Source organism: Ursus americanus, chromosome 3 (genome assembly GCF_024610735.1).
Source record: "Ursus americanus isolate L20-20 chromosome 3, mUrsAme1.1.p, whole genome shotgun sequence".
Classification (NCBI taxonomy): domain Eukaryota; kingdom Metazoa; phylum Chordata; class Mammalia; order Carnivora; family Ursidae; genus Ursus; species Ursus americanus.
This window is the reverse complement of record NC_142129.1, coordinates 85,515,241-85,529,609: the sequence shown is the minus strand read 5'-3', so window position 1 is coordinate 85,529,609 and position 14,369 is coordinate 85,515,241. Positions and strand designations below refer to the sequence as shown.

At 43.6% G+C, this 14,369-nt stretch overlaps 1 long non-coding RNA gene across 7 annotated transcripts in view; it reads right to left on the bottom strand.

Annotated features, from left to right (window-relative positions):
• LOC148110420 (uncharacterized) overlaps positions 1-14,369 on the bottom strand; it is a 191,319-nt gene that overhangs the window by 175,954 nt on the left and 996 nt on the right. For 5 of the 7 annotated variants that reach the window (XR_015724048.1, XR_015724046.1, XR_015724050.1 and 2 more), the window contains exon 2: positions 13,573-13,701. The exons of the other annotated variants lie outside the window; for them this stretch is intronic. This is a non-coding gene — a long non-coding RNA (uncharacterized LOC148110420). The remainder of the gene's footprint in view (positions 1-13,572; positions 13,702-14,369) is intronic. 7 annotated transcript variants of the gene reach the window in all.

The following is a 14,369-nucleotide window of genomic DNA, read 5'->3' as shown; positions in this document are numbered from 1 at the left end:
GTGAATGATTCAGGGTAGAGGATCCATAGTGAGTCCCTTAGTGAGGGACTTAATGCCTCAGTGTGGGTTGGTCAGTCCCATTTTCCCTGTACCCCCAGTGAGCTCCATGCCCACCCCCCAGACTAAAGCATCTGTTGTTACAGCTTTGCTCCACAAATCAGTTATGTCTCCCACTGGAATAAGTCCTGGAAGGCCCATGGTTCATGTTCATTCCATGTCCTCCTATAGCCTGTAGTTTGTTCTTTGCCCTTGAAAGCACTCTGTGTGCTTCTGCTCTGTTGAATCAGACATTTGGAAGGAGGCGGAAACCTTGAAAGAGCAACCAAAGGACACAGCAGGGTCATAGTAATGTGCGTGGTTAAGAGCTGAGAAGTCAAACAGGCCTTGATTTGAATCCTGTCTCCGTCATTTTCTACCTATGCACCTGGGATAGCATACCTAACCTCTCTGAGCCTCAGTTTACTCAACTGTAAAATAAATTGAGTTATAAAATCTATAGCATAGGACTGGTACAAGGATGCAATGAGATGTACCTGGCATCATGTGACCATCCCAGGTGTCGGTCACTATTGCCACTGTTATTATTAATAAAGTTAGGAGTGAGGAGTGTGCTGGACAATTGGCCTCTCCTCAGAATCAATGTGAACTGCAGGGCAACAGGACCTGGGGGAGAAAACCCAAGTTTAGAACCATCCCTTTCTCTATGATTTTAGACCAGTCACAGAATCTCTTCAGCCTTTTGTTTTCCTGGGTGCAAAATTGTGACAATGATAATAACATAATTATGCAGACTGGTTGGAAGGACCAAATGCAACAATGCATATAAATGTGCTTTGCAAACTGCAAAGAACCATATAACATTAGTAATCACGATTCACACGCAATTCTCAACACTGCCTGGAACTGGTCCTGAAAATTGGTAAAAGGAATAAATGGCTTCTCTAAAATTAGACATGAAACAAAATGAAACTCAACTCTCATGCCTTTAATACAGCAACTCAATGAAGTCTGGGCCAAAGGGTGAGCCCCACAGAGAGTGAGGGACCTGATTAAAAGGGGGCACCTGTGCTGGGCTTTAACTGCGTCTGGAATGATCCCTTCCTCTGATTCAGCAACTGCCTAGTGTTTACTTACCATATTATCTCCTATCGCCTCAGGAGACATCCCAACAATTAGTTAAAGTTATTGATTTTCAGAAACGATGACCTTCATAAAAGATGGCCTAATATCACAGGGCATAAAAAGATAGAGGGCAGAAAATGTCAGTGAGTGTTTCTGTCTTTCGAGGAGCCTTTTTTCTTGGCTCTCACGGTTTTTTTGGTGTTTAACTTTTTAAAAAATAAGTTGGGTTTTGGGTGACACTTTCCTATTATTTTTTCTAGGGGTTTTCAAACTCTGCTGACTTTGCTAGCCTACACAATTTTCCACTTCTACCATAAATAGACATTTCTAATTTGAAAGTTGAAGGCAGGGAGCACCTCTGCCAGCAAGAGAGAGGGAATTTATGTCAACATGTTACTTGCCACCTGTAAGTAGGCCCTGGACGGCTCCTATCAAAGTGGAAGCTCTCTTTGGGTCCTGAGCTACCTGATTACAGACTTCCTTCCTCCTCCATCCTTTAGCTGTCTCTATCCTCCAGCTGTCCTCCGAGCCTCCGCTCCAAGCTGCTCCCCATTCACATTAAAGATAGAGATAACTCAGGACACCTTAAAATGCCAGTCCTCTAATACAGTGTTCTTTTAGGAACATTCAAGATTTAGCCAAAGGAAAGAAATTCTAATAGTAGAATTCCAGGCTTCGCTTTTGGGGGCCCAAGAGGTACTATGGGAGCAGGCAGAAGGTTATTTCTCCAGTAACACTTGCAGTCAGTGGTATGAATTTTTTTTTAAGATTTTATTTATTTATTTATTTGACAGAGTGAGAGAGCACAAGGAGGGGGAGCAGCAGAGGGAGAGGGAGAAGCAGGCTCCCCACTGAGCAGAGAGCCTGACGTGGGGCTCGATCCCAGGACCCTGGGATCATGACCCAAGCCGAAGGCAGATGCTTAACCAACTGAGCCACCCAGGTGCCCCTATGAATTCTTTAGATAACTTCCTACTTCCTTGCCCATTGTCCATTAGAAAGAAGTTGGGGCCAACTGAATCTGTGGACATTGGAGGGAGACCAAAGAAAATTTGCAAAGAGTGCACAGGAGTGCCACTCCTCCAGAATTTTTTACATGTTTGTGGGGGACACAGGGATAACTCAAAGGGAAGAGAGGCAATCTAGTGATTAGGAATGTTCTCTGTCCTCGAAGGGCTCTTGGGGAGGCATGTCTTGGAGTTGGGGCGTGGGTAAAATAGGCTCTAATGATAAGGAGTGCCCCTTTTGAGAGCTTTCTTCCAATCCCCATATAATTTCATTTTACCCCCAAATTAGACAACAAATTAAGAGCAAGAAAGGAAAACTTTAAGTCACTTGTTCAGAGCCGCCAAATCGAAAGCTCCACTTACACAATACTACCTTTCACGGGCGAAGATAGCACTGTGCATTTATTTTAGTACCTGGCAAGTATTCAGGCACAGGAATGTGCGGGGATGTTATGACAGGCACTGTCACATCATTGGGTGAGGCAACAAACCAGGAAATGGATATTCTTAAAGGACCAAAGCGAAAAGGGGTTCTGATTAAAATGACCTCCATCAGGCACTGAGAGGTCCAGTCACCCTCTGAGGGGCTCTAGACTCGTAAAGGAACGACCAGGTCGTCAGGTAGTAAGTCATCAAGGATAACACATTCCTGAAAGGAATGGAAATCTGCATCAGTGACCTCCAGTCCCCAGGCCCGACTCCTGACACACTGATAAAAAGGTGCCTCTGTCCTGCTGGGGCCAGCTCTGCCCCCAACCAAAGTAAATATTAGACAAGTATGTAAAGAATATCATTGCAAGGGGGGGGTGGCGAATTATTTGCCTGCCCGAAGCACCCATTTTGTTTGGGGTGCCTCTTCACACCCAATAGCTTCACAAGCCAAGAGCACAGGGGGAGGTACAGGCTGGGACCATCAAGGTCGGGAAGGGGGTAAACACTGTCTTCTCTCTTTCATCCTTTAACACAGGCGCCTAGTGCCCCCGGGCTGCCCCGGGTAGGGAAAAGGGTGAGGTGGGACAAGGAGAAGAGAAGGATAATGAAGCCGGGCCTGCTCCCCCATCCAGTACCGTCTCACTTATGCCTCATGGCATGGGGCGGCACAAAGGGGAATCCCATTTTTTGAGGACTTCTGAGGTGCCAAAGACTGCTGGTTGCATTATACACATTATTTCTTTCGAATCCTCACAGCCCACAGTGGTAGTGTTCACCATTCACACATTCCCTATGAGGTGTGAGGGATATTAAGAAATGTATCCAAATTCACACGGGGGTTCAAGGCTGGGTCTGACCTCTCAAGCCCCTGCTCACACAGGACACATTTTATGCTCCTCTTTGTTTCCCTTGGTGCCCCTCGGGCCTGGACCCTCTACCCCCAGCTCTGGCTCAGTGGCCTCCACAGCCCAGGAACTTCCACCACCTGGAGCCAGCTGGAGTCGTGCCTGGGAGAGTCAGGACCTTCCCCTTGCTGCTGCTGGGCAGTCAGGCCGATAAGCCACATACCTTGACATTGTGGCTTCTCCCACCACGTCCAGGCTCAGCTGAAACACAGGCTATGCGATCTGATTTCCCTAACTGCTACCAAAAGGAGCCACAGAAGCAGCCCAGAAGAGGTGTCCAGGGTGAGTTATCTCCGCATGGGAGAGACCAGTCAGACAGTGTTCTTCACCCTCCTCCCTTACGAGGACACCTCCAAGGCACAATCTCTCTAAACATCCTCCTTGAAGACCTCCCCCGTGGCTGAACAGACACACCTGTCCACTTACCAGCCCTGTGTCTTCCGAGCTCTTTGGGAAGCAATGCTAATTCATCCCCAGCATTACTCCCAGGACCTTTCCCTACCTCCCTTCACTTTTCCCTCATCATCATTGCTCACAGATTGTGCTTTCTAAATAAAGCAAGCCTGGGACCCAGCTTTCCAGCTCTGTCTTATTTTGTTGTTCTTAATAATGTGTTTGGTACCTGCAATCCCAAACTAAAGCTAGAACCTTGATATAACCTTCATCTAACCATGCGGTCCCCCATCCCACTCCCCTCATGTCCCCACCCAATACAACCACCATCCAGAATTCCTTTTCTTTTTAAACATGTAGTTTTATTGCATCTACATGCATTTCTATAAAGTATATTCTTTTAAGTTATGCTTTTATTCATTTATTTAATCCACTTAAACAACAAACAATTGTTGAACTCTATTTTTCTAGGTACCGTGCCAGGCCGGGGGATACAAGGATAAATAACATACAATACCAGCTTGTAGAAAGCTCACAGTCTAGGTGTATTCTTGATAGTATCATCTTTTTATCCTCTTAGTCACCAAACATATTCCCACCTCAGTCTATGCTTAATCACACACTGGCACAGATCACTCCTTTTCTGTCAATCCAACTATATTTATGATTCAAGTTTTACCTCTTCTATCAATCCTTACAATGACTTCAGGCAGTGTTTGAATGAACTAAGATTTAAGATGATAAAGTATATTCTTATATTAGTTGTTTGCAAGTCTATACAAATTATATGATAGCATATACTTTTAGAACATCTATTTTCTTCACTTAATGTTTTATTGTTTCATTGCTAGGATTTATCCACATCATAGTGAATTAGCATAGTTCATTTGTTTTTATTGCCATGTAATATTCAGCTACGTGAATATAGTACAATTCATCTATCCACTCTCCTGTTGATGGGCATTTGAGCTGTTGCCAGGTTTTCACACTGTGATCAGTGCAACTGTGAACATTCTTGCACATGTGTCCTGTTGCAAATCTGCATGAGTTTCCCTTGGGTCCATCCCTTGGAATGAATTGTTGGATTATACCCATACAAATGTTCAACTTTAGGAGGTACGCCAAACCATTTTCCAAATTAGTTAACCAAATTTGTGCCCTATCATACTCAGACTCTTCTCTAAAATCCAATGTTTGTACTTCCCCTTGTTCTGATAGCTGCCAAAACCAAGAATTGCTGGGCAACAGGGCAGTACCTTACGTTTCCTCTGAGTATTTGCATTTAAGAGGGTGCTTGGAGAGGCAGTGCTTTCATCCAAAGCAATGACTTTCTCAGGCTGAATACTGCAGGGTCTCTATCTCTAGAGGCCCTTCCAGATTCACTCAGGTTCACTGACTCGCTTACTAAGTTCTGGGGCTGTGTAACACCTTGATCCAGGAGTGGGAGACACAGCTCTGCCTTCAAACATTCTAAAGTCTGATGTCTGAGATAGACAAGAAGACTAATTATGTTGGGTTTGGATGCTCTCTCACTCTTCTTCCTCACTCTTTTTTCCCCTAGGTGAATGGTAATGCGGGTAGACAGAAGAGAGCGGGGCAGGGGTAGGAGTGGGAGTATGGTACACAGAAGGCTTCAGAGAGAGCGGACAGGTATACAGTAAACTTGAAGTTACCCAAAGGCAAATAGCTTCAAATAGTCCCTCCTGGTTATTTGATATCATCAGTCCCCTTCCACAAAAAAATCTCAGGAGAAATTGTCACCTTCTGACAAGGACAACTGGTTCTATGGTGAGTCTGAGACCTGATTGCCCCATTTGTAGAGACTGGTAGAAACCTGTCCTTCTACTCAGCTTCACCCACACAAGGATCTCTTAGAGTGGATACAGTATAGGTTAGGACCTCTCCGCCCTCGTTCCCTACCCCGTTTGCCTCTGCTTGGCTTCATCTTCAAGCTGACTCCATGTGTCAGTCAGATGGACTCTGGTTGCCTCAGACCTCTGGAGTTCCTAGAGCCCATGATCCTGGAAAAAGGGTATTTTTCTGGATAGCTGGTAAATTACCAGAGAGACTTCTGGCTAAATACCCTTTCAGGAACTAATCACTGTGACTAGAAAGATAAAATACCCTGATTGACTGAATCTGGATCACATACCCGTCCTTGGGCCAAACCACCTGACGAGGAATACTTTGGAAAGAGGGAAGGGAATGTGTTCCCCCAAAAGGATGCCAGGCAGATAAAAAAATGGGTGCCCATGGAAAGGCTCAAGAAGCAGTTTTACTTGATGACTCTAGTTCACATTCCTCTTATTACGTCTTTCACTAGTGAGAGACAAGGCATAACCATATTTTACGTTGTCCCTCGGTATTCTATCAACTGTAGCACAATGATCCTTGTAACAGAGAAATAACTTAAGTCATCTGCCTGGCTTCTCCTTGTAGTGGCTTTAGTAATCACATGCATAAAAGAATGTTTAGGACTGCACATGCAGCCTAGCAAAATAGAGATTTACAGTCTCCTCTAACAGTTGAGCAAGCAGGGACCTCAAGTGGTTCCCCACTCTACCGTTAAAGTTTAGGAGGAATGTTGTTCCCCACTCTACTCTTTACCTGAGTTACTGATCTGGAAGTGTCCTGAGTCCACTCTCCCATATGGAGCATTTTCCAGCAGTTTTCTCAATACCTTTTTTTCTGGGGCTCTCGGTATATTCCTCATGCCTCTCTCTTCTTATAATCAGCAGCTCCATAACTAATCGCTTTTCTCTGTTTTCTTTTCCATAGGCCAGTCTATTAGAATTCTCAACCCTGGAATTTCTGGAGATGCAGCTGAAGGATGGGCACTGTGTTAGGGTGGGGATAGCAGACAGAAGAGAAATCCTGAAATCAAACCTCATAGACAGTGGTCCACCTTACCTACTTAAGGATTATAGCTGGCTCTGGGGAGCCCCTCAGTGCTAAGAATGTTGAGTCAGAATTTCAAAGGGTTCTGAGAGTGCCCTAAGATTATCCCTAGAAATCCTACACAGAATTTCTTACATGGTACCTACGTCAATAGTAGTTGATGATGTAAATCATGAAGATTGTAGCCATTGCCAACCTATCTGTGTTGCACCACAGATTTTGCAAGGTAGTCAAATTGTAGAGTGGAAGACAAAAAATACAAAAAGCATAGGTTTTGTATTCTTCATTGCATATATTGCAACTTGAAAATATATTTTCCCTTAGTTTTTTATACTTTTGGCCTTTCCTTTTAGAATATAAATTCTGGGGCACCAGGGTGGCACAGCGGTTAAGCAGCTGCCTTCGGCTCAGGGCGTGATCCTGGCATTATGGGATCGAGCCCCGCATCAGGCTCCTCCGCCGGGAGCCTGCTTCGTCCTCTCCCACTCCCCCTGCTTGTGTTCCCTCTCTCGCTGGCTGTCTCTATCTCTGTCGAATAAGTTAATAAAATCTTTTTTAAAAAATAGGATATAAATTCTCCGAGGACAAAAATATCCAGTTCTACTTTGTATGATGAGCCTTAGCAAAGTGCCTGGTCCATATGGGTGATCAATAAATATTGGAAAGAATAGGTCTCTATTCAGGTCTCTCTTTCTTCTCAAATGGTTGGCAACTACTGAAATTAAATGTGCTAAGAAAATCCAGTCTTCCTGGGGCGCCTGGGTGGAGCAGTCGTTAAGCATCTGCCTTCGGCTGAGGGCGTGATCCTGGCGTTCTGGGATCGAGCCCCACATCAGGCTCCTCTGCTGGGAGCCTGCTTCTTCCTCTCCCACTCCCCCTGCTCATGTTCCCTCTCTCGCTGGCTGTCTCTGTCACATAAATAAAATAAAATCTTTAAAAAAAAAAAAAAAAGAAAGAAAATCCAGTCTTCCTTAAATTAAACTGTGCAGGAATCCAAGTTTACTTTAGTTCTGCCTCCCATTTTCCTTTTCTTCCATACTGAACAGCTTTTCCAGCATACTTCCCAGGCACTCAGTATCCTTTCTGCAGCTTTTTGGCAGCCTGGAACTTTCTCCTTTAGTTACACCTGTCTTTCTAGGATGGTGCCCCAGATTCCAAGATTACCCTTTTTTCCCCTACACTCCCATTAAAATTCCCATTTTTCTCACTGCCAGGAGAAAAAGAAATGTGATAATTTTCCATTAAGTGTTATGTTATAATAGACCATTAAGTGCAATAATTCTCCAGGGTCTTGGTATTTTAAAATATGAAGCTCTAGGGGTGCCTGGCTGGCTCAATTAGTGGACGGTGTGACTCTTGATCTTGGGGTTGTGGGTTCGGGCCCCAAGGTGGATGTAGAGATCACTTAAAAATAAAATCCTTTTAAAAGATAAAATACAAAGCTGTAAACATAAGGTAAGTATTGGGATGGCATTTCAGGATCCCTATGACAAGGCAGTAGGATGCATGTATATTTCCATAGGCGGGTGGTAGGGTGGCTGGGGCTGTTCTCCTTCTCTTTGGGTTTTGCCTTGATAAAAAAGACAAAGTCAATAAATTCTTAGACTTCTTATCATATGGTCATCCTGGGAAATGAAAAGAAAAGAAAAGAAAAGAAATAAGAAAACAGGATTTTAAACACAAACAAAAAACCTTCCTTTTATCTAAAAAAAGGGGGAAAAAAGAAAAGACCAAAGAAATTGTTTCAGAAAGCCAAGACCAATTTATGAGCTTGTAAGACAATTACAAATAATTGTTGCTTTAGAAAAATCAGATGGGCAAAGAGCATAAAAAATATAAACCTATGAAGGATAAAGAATGATCACGAGGAGGTTCTCCAAAACAATCCTTAAAACAGCTAACTCCTGAAGTACATTTAAAGTAAAATTCCACTTGCAAAAATTACATTTACAGTTAACTGTCTAGAAACCATCCTACTGTATGAAATACTTTCTTCTGCCTCCAAGAGAAATTGTAAACAAACTTCCATTGCCAGAATTTCGTCAGCATCAGAATTTCCCTGGCCAGCCTCTACTCGGGAATTTCTGTATTTACCCTCTTCATATCATGTTAGGAAATGGACTTATTTGTTGATAAGATGACAGACCTCCGGGCATGTGACTGCTCAGCTTTGAAAGTGGTCCCCTGTGGTAGCCTGTTCTCTCTTACTAAGTGCTGCAAAGTCACTCACAAGATCATGGAGGTCCCGACACAAAATCCACAAGACCAGAATCAGGAGGAAAGGGCATTTCTTTGGGTTTCCTATGTTAGATACAGAAAGTTCAGGTCCTGGGGCGATCCTGTCCAGCATGCTAAAAACAAAGCACTTCATCTGCTCCGTTTACTGTCCCAGATCTATCACACCCTGTTCTCTCACTGGCAGGAAGTCAGTTCTCTGCACTTGCAAACAGAATAAACAAACCATCCATACAGAACTAGTAGACATTTTGTTTTGTTTCCTACCAGGTTTCAAGAGAGATCCCTGGGTATAACACAACACTAAACTTGAAATCTCTGTATAACTCTTTGGGGCCACTCTACTTTCCAGGAAGACAATAAAACGTGGAAGTTCTCTGAATCATTACTTATGAGAGAAGCGGCTCAAAATGGTATTCTAAACTCTCCATATCCACCCAGCTATATAGCTTAGGCACCTTGCTGAACCCTCTATCCTGGAGAGGATTCTGGGACCAGCCTAAGACATTTTTACATTTGCCTTCATTCCCAAGTCCTCATTTGTTGTTGGAAGTACTCCATCGATGTTAATTAACATCCTTCGGTTGATACGATACAAACACTGCACTCTCATCACACAGGGGTAAGCAGAAGGAAATTAAATGGTAATGCTTCAGAATTTCTAAACCCGACAAAGCCAGAACAGGAGCGAGTGGTTTCTGCACCTGAATCTCCTGCTTTTGTCGCAGGCTGGTGCTAACCTGGCTGGCTGCTTCTGCTCATTGTCACCCATCGGGGACCTGAGATTCCATGACCAACGGGTTTAGAAAACATCAGCTCTCTTGAACCTACCCACTAACTATCTTTTGAGTTTATCTTTTATACTACTGCCATAGTGATATTCCTAAACCGAAACCTGAGCGTGTTATTGTCCTTTGCCTCAAAGCAACTCACTGCCAGAGAATAAAGACCAAACATATAAAGCCCTGCCTCTACATTGCTCCCCTTAGTCAAAGCAGCAGATATATTGAGGTATTTGGTACCACCAAAGAATTCCCCTCTCCTGTCTCACCATTCCCTACCTTCTGTGGCACTTCTATCTGGACCCCCTCCCATCTACCTGGAGAACCCCCTTCACGTCCCTCAAACTTTGGAGCTGCGTCACTTCTGCCAAGAGGTCCTTTCTGATATGCTTTCATCCCTCTGAGCTTCTGTCTCAACAAAACGTATGCCATAATTTCTACACCGACCCTTAGTTCAAGAGTCACATGAAAATGGGAATATGAAAGGTCTCTGAAAAATGCCAAACGCTATGCAAATTCTGAGTTATGTTATTGTAAAAGTTATTATACAATACGCTTTTTTTCTTTAGAAACCTAATTGAAGTGCTTGTGATGATCACTATAAAATTAACCTCTACAAATTAGGTCATTTTTCCTGCTTATTCATTGCTTAAATGTGAGCTAAGCTTAAGATGGTGATGAGAACTATGCTCAACTTCAGCCACAATAGGTTAAAACTGGAACCACGCAAAGAGGATTAGCGTGACCTCTGAGCCACATGTTTGGAGCAGTGAAAATTTTCATTTTCGTTGCTTTCTAAAATCCTATTATCAGGTTTCATATTTCTTTCCTTTTATCAATGGAATAGTCTTCCTTAGAACTCTCATCCTCTTCTGGACAATAAATAAAAGTTTGATTTCCCTATGCTTTTGCTCTAAAATTGAGTCTCGGTTACTTCTTTACCACCCAGTTGGTAGATTGGGCCAGTCACGGTTTCTGGAACATAGTCATAGTAACAGGTAACATTTACTAAGTGCTTACTCTATACTGGGCACTCTTCCCTATGATCTCTGAAAATTATAAAATTTAAACCTCACTACAACTCTCATTTCCTCTCTGCAAAATGGGAATGAGAAAAGGGAAACTTAAACATTAAAGTCCTTGCTGAAAGTCACAAAGTAGAGGCAGGGCTTAAACCCAGGAGTCTGACAACACAGCCCTGCTACTGACCACTGAATAGTAACCACTGCTCTAATAGACTTCAGAGCAGCAAGAAGGCTCCCTTGCACTCCAGAAACTTACATTTAGTGCAATGGGTGGTGGAGCCCAAGGCTATCAGAGCAGACACCAGGCTTTAGGCGTGCACCTGGATCAATGATATGTCGCAGTGGGTCATGGCCACCCATTGGGAGATGGATACCGAAGGGAGACAACCATGGGGAGGCAGGTGCTAACACCCAGGTAGCCACTGAGCAGGGGCCTACGGGGGTCAAAGCAATTTGCCATATACCGAATCCTCATGCATTTTGTTCAGTCTTCAACAGAATGGAAAATGATTTTGTCTTATTCATTTCCCTCCATTCCTGAACACCCCTTCAATAAAGATCTCAATGGGTTAAATGTGGTATCCCAGATTGGATCCTGAGGCAGTAAAAAACATTAGTGGACAACTGGTGAGGTTTGAAAAATTCTGTAGCTTAGTTAATATTAATACACCAATGTTAATTTCCTTGTTTTGACACATGTCTCTTGGTAATGGAAGATGTAACATAAGGAGAAGCTGGGTGAAATGTATATAGGAACTCTGCAACTTTTCTGTAAATCTAAAAATATTTTAAAAAATAAAATTTAATTTAAAAAAGACTTCAGTTTAATTATTTTAAGACTAATTTACTGGGCCCACTGAGTTAATCTATTGCACAATTTAAAGAATGATTTTTACATTTTTCTAAAACAGTTTTTTAAAAGATTTTTTATTTATTTACATAAGAGAGAGAGAGAGCGCACAAGCAAGGCAGAGACAGAAGGAGAAGGAGAAGCAGGTTCCCTGCTGAGCAGGGAGCCCACTGTAGAGCTCAATGTGGAGCTCAATCCTAGGACCCCAAGATCATGACCTGAGCCACAGGCAGACATTTAACCAACTGGGTCACGCAGGGACCCCAACTTTTACATCTTCCTAAAATGATTGTTAAATACATCAGCGAAAAGAAAAGAACTGTATTTACTGGCAAAATTCAGGCTTTGAACTCAGCAGTAATAAACACTATCTTTTCAGGAGAAAGACAGATATTGGTTGAGAATGAGTTACAAAGTCTCATCTTCCTAGTAAAATGACCAGAACTTGGTATTACCATTGACAAACACGAAGGAATGTTCTAGTTTGCCAACAATATAATTTCCCTAACACAGATTCCTTTCCACCTCTTGACATCCTTAAATCCTAAGTATCATAACCTGGTACATGTTTTATAAACAGCGAAGAGAAGTAAAATAATGACAAGTTAGGTAGACAACTCAGCCATAATAATACTACCTCAGACAGGACAATTTTGCATTACAAGTATTATTTTCCATAACAGCCCTGGTAGAGAGTGGAACGTGTTGTGCTCAGAGCTCCTGGCTCTTAGCTCAGATTTGAAGAACAAATCAGAAAATGACCAGTGTTGGAGTCAATGTGATAGTCATCTGAACATTCTTCCCAGAGTTTGAACAGTTGTGCCTTCAATGAAGATGCTGTTGTTTAAACACTCTTGTTTTTCCAGGATCAAAAAAATTTACAACTATCTGGTTGCCTAATCAGATCTTACTTGTTCTGCCAGCCACTACCAGTTCCGTCTCAGGAAAGTGGGAGTTCCTCTGAACGGAGATGACTGGTAATAGCAGTGCTAAGCTCTACATAACTCAAAGTAACTGTAATACTTAACTCCTTTGTGTGGCCCGGTCAGAGCCTGTGAATTAGTCCTGGCAAGTGACCAGATACTGCTCTTCTGCTCACCTCATTAAGCAGTCTCTATCTTTTCAAAACCAGCAACACATAGCCAAGGAAGAGAATTTCTTAGTTCAGGGTGAAAGTTCTAGCACTAAAGGTTTTCTGGAGAGAAACAACCGTGCCTCCCACTGTTGGGTGTGAAGGAGAAGCAGGAGAGAAACCAAGGAGGGACACAAAAGAGGAAACACAAAATCAAGCTTCTCAGAAGCTGAGAAAGGGTCTGTCCAATTCTGATTTCTTAGACCTTCAAAAAATGAAAAACGAAATGCCAAAACTGGGTTACTAAATTACAGTCTATTTTAGATTTTTAAAGTTAATAAATAAAATTGCAAAGTGAACAGCGTTCTGATCTGGCAGTGTATAGCTCATTCGGAAATGTTAGCGTCTAACCTAACACTGAGTATTTGTGACTATGAAACCCAAGCCAAAATAGCACTACTATCCACAACCCACTCTCAGGCCTCAACAAAATGGAAATAAAAGTTTAGAAAAATGGACTAAAGAGAATACAAAGAGTAGAGCAGCAAGAAAGCCAGTAAGGAGATCACTACGTTCGAGCTCCGATAACTGAGTGCCAGGAGAAAAGGTGCAGAAACGGAATAGAAAAGAAAAACAAAAGAAGCAGAGGAAGACTTGGGACTACCACTTAATAGTGGTCTCAGGTGCACTTAAAAAGATGCCCAACAGCAGTTGTCAAACCCTCCTAGAATAACTTTAACCCTCCTAGAATAATAACTCATAGGTAAGTGCTTGAAAGTTGATACTGGGATCCTATTGTGCTAAATTGATTTCTTCATTTTCTAAGTGTTATATGGTGTTAACCATCTTACCATATACGGCAACAGGCCACCATTCCAGCTCTCCAAGAACTTCAAGATATTGGGGAAGCCTCCAAGGAGATCACAACTTAGGGACTCCAATGACTGGGTGCCAAGGGGTAACCGTCACCTGAGCCGAATCTTGAAAACGGAGCAGGAATTAGCCTTCTGTAGAAAAACACCTAGAGCCCCCCCAAGCTGAGCACATGCCCGATAGGGTAGGCGGTGGGTAGGTGAGTCAGGAGGAGGCTGTCCGGCCAAGCCTTTTTCTATTCGATATATATCCTTCAACCCTGACTCCAGCGATAATTTTCGCAATAAACTCAATTTCTGTAAGAATGTGTGATGAATCACGCTTCCGAGTTGTTCTGCAACAACTTTCCACCATTTTAGTAAAAGACCCCTAACACCATCGTTGAAACGTGGCTTCATCTGTAACAATATTTTGTAAGTCCATCTACAAATTGAGAACTGTGAACGGAAGCGGCTGGAAGAAAGCCCCGGCCGAGGCAGTGGGCGCGAGACTACCCCCGCAGCGTAGACTTCGCGCGCGGCAGCAGACCGTGCTGCGCAGGTGCGGGGGTGGGCGCGCACATGCGCGGGAGGAGACAGAGCGCCGGGGGGCCCGGCATCCAGGAAGGGGGCGCGGCGCACGCAGCATGGCGTCCAATATCTACTTGGTTCGCCAGCGGATCAGCCGGCTCGGCCAGGTGCGGCCCAGAGAGGCACCTCCCCTTCCCAGCCCCTGCCCACCCCTCGCCTCCCGGCACCGCCCCTCTTCCGTCCCCGCCTCAGAGCCTCGGCGAGCG